This window comes from Eptesicus fuscus, chromosome 6 (genome assembly GCF_027574615.1).
Source record: "Eptesicus fuscus isolate TK198812 chromosome 6, DD_ASM_mEF_20220401, whole genome shotgun sequence".
Classification (NCBI taxonomy): domain Eukaryota; kingdom Metazoa; phylum Chordata; class Mammalia; order Chiroptera; family Vespertilionidae; genus Eptesicus; species Eptesicus fuscus.
This window is the reverse complement of record NC_072478.1, coordinates 9,112,251-9,124,890: the sequence shown is the minus strand read 5'-3', so window position 1 is coordinate 9,124,890 and position 12,640 is coordinate 9,112,251. Positions and strand designations below refer to the sequence as shown.

General features: G+C 47.3%; 1 pseudogene; it reads left to right on the top strand.

Moving 5' to 3' along the window:
* The window catches only part of LOC103295123 (ATP-dependent RNA helicase DDX54-like), a 92,975-nt pseudogene extending 80,862 nt beyond the window's left edge, over positions 1-12,113 (top strand).
* Positions 12,114-12,640: the final 527 nt, after the last annotated feature.

Sequence of the window (12,640 nt, the reverse complement as noted above, 5' to 3'; positions counted from 1 at the left end):
CGGCCTCGAGGGAGCCCCAGGCTTGGCTCCGCTCCAGGCTACAAAGTTTCAATTGTAGAAGGAAAATAAATTCCAGATACCAGGGCCTCCACTTGGGTTGCCAGGGGGCGTGGCTGGCCTGCAAACCACCACAGGCCCCTCACTCAGGCCTCCCCACGCCCCAAGGGAACCCCCACCTGATCCGGGACACGCTTCAGGGCAAACCAGCTGGCCCCCAGCCCTGTACCAGGCCTCTATCCTATCTAATAAAAGAGTAATATGCAGATTGATCACCACTGCAACACACAATATAGCTGCCCCCATGTGGTCAAAGATCCTGCCCCCATGTGGACACAAGATGGCCACCACAAGATGGCCAGCAGGAGAGGGCAGTTGAGAAGGACCAGGCCTGCAAGGAGGGCAGTTGGAGGTGATCAACCCTGCAGGAGAGGGCAGTTGGGGGTGACCAGGCCGGCAGAGGAGGGAAGTTGGGGACAAACAGGCTGGCAGCAGAGTGGTTAGGGGGTGATCAGGCTGGCAGGCAGAAGCGGTTAGGGGCAATCAGGAAGGCAGGCAGGCAAGCAGTTGGGAGCCAGCAGTCCTGGATTGTGAGAGGGATGTCCGACTGCCCGTTTAGGCCCGATCCCGGTCGGGCCTAAACAGGCAGTCAGACATCCCTTGAGGGGTCCCATATTGGAGAGGGTACAGGCTGGGCTGAGGGACAACCCCCCGCCATGCATGAATTTTGTGCACCGGGCCTCTAGTAAATAATAAAATGGCAATCAATATATAGAAAAGCCTAAGCAACTGAATGACCAGAACGACTTGTTGACCAGTCGCTATGACACACACTGACCACCAGGGGCCAGATGCTCAGTGTAGGAGCTGCCCCCTGGTGGTCAGTGCGCTCCCACAGCCATCCTCCGGCAGCCCGCCAACTTCCCGTCATTCCTCCCCCCAGCTGGTCACCCTCCCGCAGTCCCTGTCCCTGGCCAACTGGCCCCAATGACCCCAATGGGGGCCGGCCAGCCAACCTCCCACAGTTCCTCCCCCCCGGCCAGCCAACCTCCCACAGTCCCTCCCCCCCGGCCAGCCAACCTCCCATGGTCCCTCTCCCTAGCCCCAATGGCCCAAATCAGGGCAGCCAACCTCCCACAGCCCCCACTACCCACCTCAGGCCAACCTCCCAGATCAGCCTAATTGCTGGCCAGGCCAAGGGACCCCACCCATGCACGAATTTGTGCACCGGGCCTCTAGTAAATACATATCTATCAACGATTTAATCTAAAAATCAAAATGAATGGACAAAATAAACTGTTGAATAAAATAGAACCAGATGCATGGAAACATGGAACAGACTGACAATCTCAGAGGAAGTGGGGGTGGGAGGTGAGAAGAGATTAACTAAAGAACATATGCATATGTGCATTACCTATTGACACAAACAATAGTGTGGTGAAGGCCTGGGACAGGGTGGGAACATCTGTACTAGTCTCAACAGTAAATATTTTAAAATTATATACCTGTACAGGAATGTTCATAGCAACACAATTCACACTAGCCAAAGATAAACAGCCCAGTGTCCATCAGGTAAACAAAATGTGGTCCATCCATACAATGGAATATTATGCAACCACAAAAAGAAATAGAATACTGATTTACACTACAACACATGAATGAGTATCGAAAACATGATGCTACTCACAAAAGACCACATATGATGTGGCTCCATTTATGTGAAATACCCAGAGTAGGCAGAACTATAGATATAGAAAGCAAAGGTTTAGGGGGTCAGGGAATAGGGCATGATTACTAATGGGTACAGGGTTTCTTTTCAGGCAAATGAGAATGTTCTAAAATTAGATCATGGTGATGCTTGTAAATTGTATACTTAAAATGGATGAATTGCATGGTATGTGAACTGTGACCAAAACTGTTTTAAAAAGAGGAAGAGAGAGTCAAAACTCCTAAATATTTATCAAGAGAAATGAAAACGTACCTTCATACAAAAGCTTGCACATGCTTATAGCAGCTCTAGTCATGATTTCCAAAAATTGGAAAGAACTCCAATGTACCTCAATAGATGAATGGGTAAAAGGTGCCACATTCTTACTACCGAATATTCCTCAACAATAAAAAAAGAATGAGGTGCCCTAACCGGTTTGGCTCAGTGGATAGAGCGTCGGCCTGTGGACTGAAAGGTCCCAGGTTCGATTCCAGTCAAGGGCATGTACCTTGGTTGTGGGCACATCCCCAGTGGGAGGTGTACAGGAGGCAGCTGATGGATATTTCTCTCTCATCAATGTTTCTAACTCTATTCTTCTCCCTTCCTCTCTGTAAAAAATCAATAAAATATATTTTTTTTTAAAAAAAAGAGTGAGGTACTGATGCACCAACAACATCATGGTTGAATCTCCAGTGCATTCTGCTGAGTGAAAGAAGCCGTATTCAAAAGGATACAGAGTGTATAATTCCATTTGCACCTGTTCTGGAAAAGACAGCTTATAGTAACAGAGCAGATCAGTGGTTGCCAGAGCCTGGGGAAGGAGGACTATTCTGTTATGTTGATTGAGATGGTGGTTCTATGGCTATATTTGTCAAATTTTGTGCACTAAAATGGATAAACTTTACTGTATATAAGTTATACCTTAATCTATAATAATAAAAGTGTAATATGCAAATCGACCAAACGGCCGAATAGCAAAACAACCTTCCGGACAACCACTGGTGCCAGGCCAGTCAAGGCGGGTGCAATGCGATTGGTCAGGGGGCCCCACCATCGCTCCATGATCACCCCGCAGTGAGAGGCCCAGGCCATCGGCAGGTGGGGTGATCAATCGGGGGGCTCCATGATCCCCCCAAAGAAGGAGACCCAGACCACCCTCTGTGGGGCGATCAATCGGGGGGCTCCATGGAACTGGGGAATGGGGGTGGGGTGGGGGGTTGTGGTGGTGGATGCGGGCAGTGCCAGGCCAAGGCGGGTGTGGGCAGGGGATGGGGCCGAGAGGTAGCTGGGCTGGGAGGCAGCCAGGGCTGTGAAGGCCTACCCTTGCACGATTTTCATGCATCAGGCCTCTAGTTTTTTTAATAAGAGGATAAAAGCCAGAGGAAAAGGCACACTGTACAGTAAAAATCATAGCTGAACAGGAAAGAAAGGGCTGCCTATCCTCTCCCATCCTCTAGTCCAGTGTCAAAGTCTGTTTTTGCTGACCTTACTCCATTGACTGGCTGAGTACCAGGCAGGTGGCTAGGACCCCCTCACCCCATTCATTCCCTTTTCGTTCCTTGTCGCTAAGTCCCATGAGCAGTGGACACTGGTGAGCCCTCTCTCCTCTCTCTCAGGTCCATATGCCACACCCCCAGCTTGCCTCCTCTGTGTCTGATGACTCCTGCTCTGTCTCCTTCCCCAACTCCTCAACTCTCTACCTGGGCCAGCCTGTCAGTGGCTTCATGGGCTGCCAACATCTCCACCCACCCACTCAGGTCTCTCTCAAGAGGCCAATTTGTGCTGATATCACCTCCTTGGATCTCCAAAAGCTATTTCTATTAACAAGACCTGAAATCCAGATCTGGCTCATAATGTCCCTGTGGTTGGCTGAACCCCCATCTGTTTCCCACATGACTTGGGCTCTGGGGTCTCAAGATACCGCTTGGAAAGTCTTCCTTGATCTTTCCTTTGCTCAAGAACCTACCATGGTATTAAAGACCTAAACTTAAGAGCTAAAATTATAAAGCTCTTAGAAGAAAACATTGCAGAAAATCTTCATGACATTGAATTTGGCAGTGATTCCATGTATATGATATCAAAAGCACATGCAATAAAAGACAAAATAGAGAAATTGAACTTCACCTAAATTAAGAACTTTTGTGCATCAAAAGATATTTATTAAGAAAGCAAAAAGTCCTGGCCGATGTGGTTGGAGCTTCATCCAGTACACCAAAAGGCAGCGGGTTCTATTCCATCAGGGCACATACCCAGGCTGCGTGTTTGATCCCAGTCAGGGCTCTTGTGGGAAGCAACTGATCTGATCCATGTTTCGCTCTCATTCTCCCTTCCTTCCTCTCTCTAAAAATAAATAAATTTTTTAAAGGCATAGGAGAAGACACTAAAGGAACTGCATTTTCAGAGAGACACATCCAGCAGCTTGAAAATGGGCACTCCAGGGGGATTCGGGACTGACCTACCAATGCAGCCCTCTGGTGCCCAGATGAACAGAGGAGCCCCTGGAATTTCTCACCCTACTGTTTTGTCCACACAAGTGATTACAGCATTAATATGCTACAAGACAAAGTTGTACGATGTCAGGTACCTCTGATGAACAGCATGGCCCCTGAAAATCCCCAGCCAGACCTTTTTAACCACATGGCTGATTCCAGCATGAACTTGATACCACAGAATCCAGCTGGTCCCATAACAAGGAAGAAGTACTGAAAACATGCCTCATTCATGTGTCTGCAGCATGAACAGTTGGAGGTTCAATTTAATGGCAACAGGTTTCCAAAAAAAAAAAAAATCTCCAGAAGGAACTTGCCTTGGAACTCTACCCACTGGAGTCAACAATAAAGACTTGAGTCAAATCAAGGAAGCAGAGGCAGCAACTACAGCTATCAATAAAGCAACCAAATCAGATTCTTCCAGCCAAGAATGTGCCCACCCCACCCACAACATCAACCGGTCCTTACTATTTTCCCCCTGTAGTTTCAGATTCCCTTGGCTCCCTCCCACCTCAGCCTGTAGGCCCTTCCAGTTTGGCACGGGACTCTGTCATCACCGAGAGTCCCACAAGTGATGTCCAAGTGCAAGATGCTCAGTTGGAGAGGTTGGAGCCCTCAGCTCCTGCTTTGCTTCCTGATGCCTATACCGTAGGAACTACACAGTTTTCCTGATGAGGAGGAAACGTCCGACTGTTCTTTCCTCTCCCTATATCAGTATCTCACCCACAGGCCCCAGCGAGAAGAAAAGGGTTCTTAGCATGTTTGCTGATGCAGCTTTAGTTCTATTGTTTGGGCAAACCTCATCCAGGATGACAAGCTAAGGCCATTCAGCCTACAGTCTCAGAAACAGCCTGGGATTCCAGAATCCCTCCAGGATAGTGAACTTTGGATTTCTCTGACCAAAGTACTAAAAAATACCATAGTGTATAGAAAAACGATCTATTTGTTTCTTGTACATACTTTTTTTCTTTCCTTTGCTTGCTTCTTAACCCAAATATCTCGGTCGGTATCACTGATTTAATGGAAATGTAAAAATGATTTTTTTTCTGATATTTTGCTGCCTATGGATTCTTCTAAGATTTTTATGGTTTCCTGTCTTACATTTAAGTCCTTCATTCATTTTGAGTTTATTTTTGTGTATGGTGTAAGTTCGTGGTCTAGTTTCATCTTTTTTGCATGTATCTGTCCAATTTTCCCAACACCATTTATTGAAGAGACTGTCTTGACTCCATTGTATGCTCTTGCCTCCTTTGTCAAATATTAATTGAGCATATGGCTTGGGTCGATTTCTGAGTTCTCTGTTCTGTTCCATTGGTCTATATGTCTGTTCTTGTGCCAGTACCAGGCCATTTTGAGAACAGTGGCTTTGTAATATAGCTTGATATCTGGTGTTGTGATCCCTCCAACTTTGTTCTTCTTTCTCAGGATTGCTGTGGCTATTGGGGGTCTATTTTTATTCCATATAAATTTTTGGAGTGTTTGTTCCAAGTCTGTGAAATATGTCGTTGGTATTTTAATGGGAATTGCATTGAATCTGTAGGTTGCTTTGGGTAGTATAGACATTTTAATGATGTTGATTCTACCAATCCATGAATTCATAAACACAGTATATTCTTCCACTTATTTATATCTTCCTCTATCTCTTTTTTCAATGTCCTATAGTTTTCTGAGTACAGGTCTTTTACCTCCTAAGTTAAGTTTATTCCTAGATATTTTAAATTTTTTGTTGCAATGGTAAATGAGGGGGTTTTTTTTTTTTGTTTCTCTTTCTGTGAGTTCATTATTGGTGTATAAAAATGCCATAGATTTCTGGGTGTTAATTTTGTATCCTGCTACGTTGCCGAATTCATTTATTAAACTAGTAGTTTTGTGATGGAGTCTTTAGGGTTTTTTTATGTACAATATCATGTCATCTGTGAATAATAACAGTTTTACTTCTTTTTTTTCCAACTTGAATACCTTTTATTTCTTCTTCTTGTCTGATCGCTATGGCTAACACTTCCAATACTATATATCTCGTAGCAATATGTTTACCAACACATATCCTAGGACAATGGAAACTAAGGAGAAAATAAACAAATGGGACTACATCAAAATAAAAAGCTTTGCACTGCAGAAGAAACCATCAACAAAATAACAAGAAAGCCCACTGCATGGGAGAACATATTTGACAGCATACAATGTTATATCTGACAAGGCTTTAATCTCTAAAATTTATAGGGAACTCGTACAACTTAACAAAAGAAAGACAAACAATCCAATCAAAAAATGGGCAAAGGACCTAAATAGACACTTCTCGAAAGTGGACATACAGAAGGCCAAGAGACATATGAAAACATGCTCAAAGTCACTAATCATCTGAGAGATGCAAATCAAAACGACAATTAGGTACTATCTCACACCTGTCAGAAGAGCTGTCATCAACAAATCAACAAACTGACAAGTGCTGGTGAGGATGTGGAGAAAAAAGAACCCTTGTGCACTGCTGGTGGGAATGCAGACTAGTGCAGCCACTGCGGAAAACAGTATGGAGTTTTCTCAAAAAATTAAAAATGGAACTCCCATTTGACCCAGTAATCCCATTTCCAGGAATATATCCCAAGAACTCAGAAACACCAGTCAGAAAGAATATATGCACCCCTATATTCATAGCAGCACAATATATGCACCCCTATATTCATAGCAGCACAATTCATAGCAGCACAAATAACTAAGATTTGGAAACAGCCTGAGTGCCCATCAGCAGATGAGTGGATTAAAAAACTGTGGTACATCTACACAATGGAATACTATGCTGCTGTAAAAAAGAAAGAACTCTTACCATTTGCAAAAGCATGGACGGACCTGGAGAGCATTATGCCAAGCGAAATAAGCCAGTCAGAGAAGGATAAGTATCACATGATCTCACTTATTTGTGCAATAGAATGAACAACGTAAACTGATGAACAAAAATAGATCCAGAGACAGAGAAACATCGGACAGACCGTCAAACCTCAGAGGGAAGGCAAGGCAGGGTGGAAGGGGCAGAGGGGTAAGAGATCAACCAAAGGACTTGTATGCATGTCCATAAGCATAACCAATGGACACAGACAGTGAGGGCATGTGCTGGGGGGTGGGAGCGGCCAGAGAGGGGACAATGGAAGAAAAAAGGAGACATATATAATACTTTCAACAGTAAAGAATTTAAACTTTAAAAAAAAAAAAAGACATGGGAAAAAATATTTGCAAATCACATATCTGATAGGGCTTGATATCCAGTACATTCCATGAACTCCTACAACTCAACAACAACAACAAAAAGAACACAATTCAAAACTGAATAGACATTTCTCCAAAGACAGCATACAAATGGCCAATAAACACATGAAAAGGTGAGTCTCATCATTAGTCATTAGGGAAATACAAGTCAAAACCACAATGAGATACTACTTCACAACTACTAGGATGACTATTAAAAAAAAACACAGAAAATAATGAGTGTTGGTGAGAATATGGAGAAACTGGAACCCTCGTGCAGTGCTGGTGGGAATAGAAAATGGAGTGGTCACTGCGGAAAACAGTTTGGCGGTTCTTCAAAAAATTAAGCCAAGAGTTACCATATGACCCAGCAATTCTACTCCGAGGTGTACACTCAGAGGAATTGGAAGTGGAGACTTGAACAGATATTTGTACACTGTTTATAGCAGCGTGATTCACAATAGCTTAAATGTGCAAGCAACCCAGTGTCCATCAACAGATGAATGATTAAACACAATGTGGTCCATCCAGACAATGGAATATTATTCAGCCTTTGAAAGAAGGAAGTTCTGGCAGCCGGTGTGGCTCAGTGGTTGAGCATCACCCCATGCACAAAGAGGTCACTGGTTTGATTCCTGATCAGGGCACAAGCCTGCATTGCAGGCTCAATCCCCAGTAGGGCGCATGCAGGAGGCAGCCAATCAATGTTTCTCTCTCATCAATGTTTTTTTTTTCTCTCTCTCTCTCTCCTTCTCTAAAATAAAATAATAAAAAAATGAAGTTCTGATACATGCTACAACATGGATAAACCTTGAAAACATGCAAAGTATAATAAACCAGACACAAAGGGACAATTACTGTGTTATTCCATTCACAAGAGGTCCCTAGAGACAGAAAGTAGATGGTGGGTGCCAGGGGCTGGAGGAGGGGGAGGGGGACTTGGTGTTTAATGGGGACAGAGTGTCAGTTTGAGAAGATGAGAAAGTTCTGGAGATGGATGGTGGGGTGGTTTGCACAACATTGCGAATGTGCCTAGTACCACTGAACTGGACACTTAAAATGGTTGAGAAGGTAAATTTTATGTTATGCAATTTACCACAATTAGAAAAAAAAAAAAGCAAGAACCCGCCATGGCTCCCTCTTGCCTGCCTCACTGAATGTAAACTCCTCAGCCCTCTGCTCCAGCTGACCTGGGCTCTCGCCGTCCTTCTAATACACCTCCAGACTTTTGTCCATGCCGGGGCCTCCACTGGGTACACTGTCTCCTCTCCTCTCTGTCCTCCCAAATCCACCAGCCCTGCCTTGTGGACTCACAGAGCTGCTCCACACCTCCACACCCCCATCCCCCAACACCCACTCTCTACCAACCCCTCTACCTCCCAGCTGCACCCCACTCACCCCAACCCACCCCCAGCAGAGAATCCGGGCCAGGCATTGAGGTGGGGGCTTGTCCCAGGACAAGAGAAGAGGTGGGAATAGCTAAGCTGTTCTTGGATGAGGAGGCTGAGGCAGGAACCCATCCTCAGGGCAGCCAGGCAGCTGCACACCGTGGTGGCACAGGTGCAGCTCCAGCAGCCAGAGGCGGATGAGGCAGAGAGCAGCAGGGGGCTGACCCCCACCCCTCCAGCCCTGTGAAAGGCTCAAGGTCAAGGTCAAGGTGTCCTAGAGACGTGCACTTCCTCTGCGTTCTCAGCTCTGTCCCAGCCTCCCTGTCTCACTGACAGTAACAATGACAACAGTCATCATAACAACCACCCGGCAGGGTGGCCGGCCCACATCTGCCCCACTTCCCTGTGCCTGTCTAGACCATACCCCCCAGGGAACACAGGGACAAGGCCTGGAGTGACCAAGTCCCCAGGCCCCCACAGTCAGAGATGCTGGGAGAGGCCAGAGGGGTGAACAGAGGAGATAGAGTATGAAGCGGGTGGGGGCTGACACGCTGGAGCCTCCACGGAAGGGGCTGGGCAAAGCCCTGGCTGCTGGACAGGGGAAGCCAGGCCAGCATTTCTTTCGTGTTTACTTTCCAAAGAGCAGGGCCAATCTGTGGCCTGCCTCTGTGACCCTGGCCTGGACCCTGCCAGGGATTAGATGTTTCTCTCCTGAGCTAATCCCTGGGCTTTGTCCCAGGGGACTCCACAGCCTTCCCAGAAGACACACCCCTCCCCCCTGGAAAACCCTCAAAGGTCAAGAGATACTACAGATTCAGGAATTGTGCCTCCCATCCCCCCTTAGCCCCTTCATCCCCACAAGCCCAGGCCCAGCTCCGCCCGGGCTGACCCCATCCAGCCTCGTCCTGAGCTCCTAATTTGGCTGCCCAGAGCTTGCAACCCCACTGGGCCACCCCAGAGAGAGCTGTGGGACACCCGCCTTGTTCTCAGTGCCCAGGTCCTGGGAAGAGGAGGAGGGAAGAAAGCTTTGATGCTTAGCCAGAAGTCTGTGCCTGAAATTCCACCCCTCAAGTTTCCCCTTTGGGTTAAGGCAGTGTTTCCTTTATCTGTTCCAGAAACCCCTAGTGCCCCACACATGCTTCAGAGGAAAAACCATCAAGGGGGCAGATAAATTCTGGAAAGCCGCACTGTTAGAAATAAGGCGAGCCCCTAAATTCAGCAGTTCTGGTAGAACACAAAACATACTTGGGAGCCAGGCAGCAAGGCAAACATCTTTACTTCTACGTAGAAGGGTGCGCACACACGGTCTGGAAGCACGCGCTCACCGAGCAGGTGGTCTGCTCGGCTTTATAATCCTTGACACACATGACCTGTCCCTTGCTCTTGATTGGAGCTCAGGCGCACAGTCTTTCATGATTGCCTAATTCAAAGGGAGGGGTTGGCCTTTGCCGTTTCAAGATGGCGGCCCCCAGGGGAGCTGCAAGCCATGCAGCCAACATGGCGGCTGCCAAGTTACACAGTCCAAAATGGCAGCTGTCTAAACTGTTCTTTGACAGAAAAGATGACTTGTTTCTTCTCACAGCACAAAGCACGTGAGCATATGAAAGGCTCTGAGAAGGCCTGTACTGAGCACCGCCATTCATCTTTGCTTAACCCCACACTTGGCCATGATTCTAGGGAACACACTCTGAGAATCCAAGGCCACAAGTAAATGCCCATTGTCAGAGCCCAGAGGCGCAGGGGCAGTCACCTCAATTTGACTGGCCCTGGGGGGAGGGGACAAGGGGACACAAAGCCAGGCCTGGGGGCCCTGCATGCCACCCTGACTCAAAGACCAGAATGTCCCCAAGACACAGGAAAGGGGCCCAGCCCCCACGGCTACCATCTTGGTCCTCAGTCCAGCTCTTGGCTCTTGGACCAAACCCCTTGTCCTCTGCTAAGCCCTCAAATTCCCTCGGTGCCTGTCTCCTGTTCCTCAGCCCTGGCCATCTGGAAGGCCACAGGCGTTATCATAGATGCATCGTGAACCCACAAAATGCCAGGTGGTTACTTTATAAAGACAATACCAGCAGTTAGCCTTTCATGTATGTTCTCACACCAGGAGGGCAGAAGGGTGTGCGTGCGAATCAGGAATCACCACTCAGCAATGCTGTGACCTGGAAAACAGGGCCAGCGGAGGCATCCATCGCTGGGTGACTGTGTGGATTGTGTGAGATACAGAACTCAGGGCCTGGCTTGCTCTTGTTGCTCCTCGGTTCACAGCCCTCCAGGGCTCCCACCTCCCCTAGGGTAAAATCCCAAGTCCTCCCCTTGCCCACAAGGTCTGCATGCTCTGCCCTAGCCCCTCCCTGTCCGCACGTCCCTTTCCCTCCTTGCTCACTCCCTGCCAGCTACTTAGGCCTCTGTATGATGTTAGAACAAATCAGGCGCAGAGAACCTCAGGCCCTTGGCACTTGTTCCCTCTGCTTAGGATGCTCTTTGCCCAGATCCCCCTCACCTCAGTCAAGTCTATGCTCAAATGTTACTTCCTCCAAGAGGCTTTCCATAACCTTCCTCTTTGTTGTTTTTTTATTTGTTTTTTTATATGTTTTTATTGATTTTAGAGAGAGAGAGAAACATCAGTGTGAGAGAGAAACATCAATCAGCTGCTTCCCGTTGTACCCCAACTGGGGACTGAACCCTAACATGGGCATGTGCCCTGACCGGTCATCGAACCAGTGACCTTTTGGAGCACAGGACAGTGGTCAACCAACTGAGCCACACCAGCCAGGGCAATGACCTTTCTCTTTAAAATAACCCCCTGGGCCCTAATTGGTTTGGCTCAGTGGATAGAGCATCGGCCTGTGGACTCAAAGGTCCCAGGTTCGATTCTGGTCAAGGGCATGTACCTTGGTTGCGGGCACATCCCCAGTAGGGAGTGTGCAGGAGGCAGCTGATCGATGTTTCTCTCTCATCAATGTTTCTAACTCTCTATCGCTCTCCCTTCTCTCTGTAAAAAATCAATAAAATATATATTTTTAAAATAAATAAAATAAAATAACCCCCTGGATGGGGTTCAATAAGGTCTCCCCAAAATCCATGTCCACCTGGCACTTTACATGAGACCTTATTTGGAAATCGGGTCTTTGCAGATGTAAGCATGTCAAGATGAAGTTATACTGGATTGAAGTGGGCCCTAAATCCAACATGACCCAGTGTCCTCATAAGAAGAGGGAAATCGGGTACAGGGACACAGACATGCGGGAAGAAGGCCAAGTGACAACAGAGGCAGAGACTGGAATGGTGCATCTATGAACCAAGGAACCAAATTGATTGCTGGCCACCACCAGCGGCGAGAAAGACGCCAGGAAGGGCTCTTCCCTGGAGCCTGCGGAGGGAACACGGCCCTGCGCCCCCTCGAATTTGGACTTCTGCCTCTGGAACTGAGAGAGAATGGGATTCTGTTGCTTTAAGTCACCCAGTGTATGGTATTCCATTATGATAGCCTTGGGAAACTAATGTACCCCATCTTGTCTCTATCCCCAGCCCAGCTTTCCCATTTCGTCTCAGCACTCGTTACCACCTGAAATGTATGCACGTGATCCTCATTATTTATGGATCCCATCAATGTAAATTTCCTTACTCACTAAAATGTATCTGCAACCCCAAAATCAATACTGTTGGGACTGCCCTAGCTGGTTTGGCTCAGTGGATAGAGCGTCGGCCTGTGAACTAAAGCATCCCGGGTTCAATTCCAGTCAAGGGTATATGCCTGGGTTGCAGGCTCGATCCCCGGTGAGGGGCATGCAGGAGGCAGCCAATCAATGATTCTCTCTCATCAC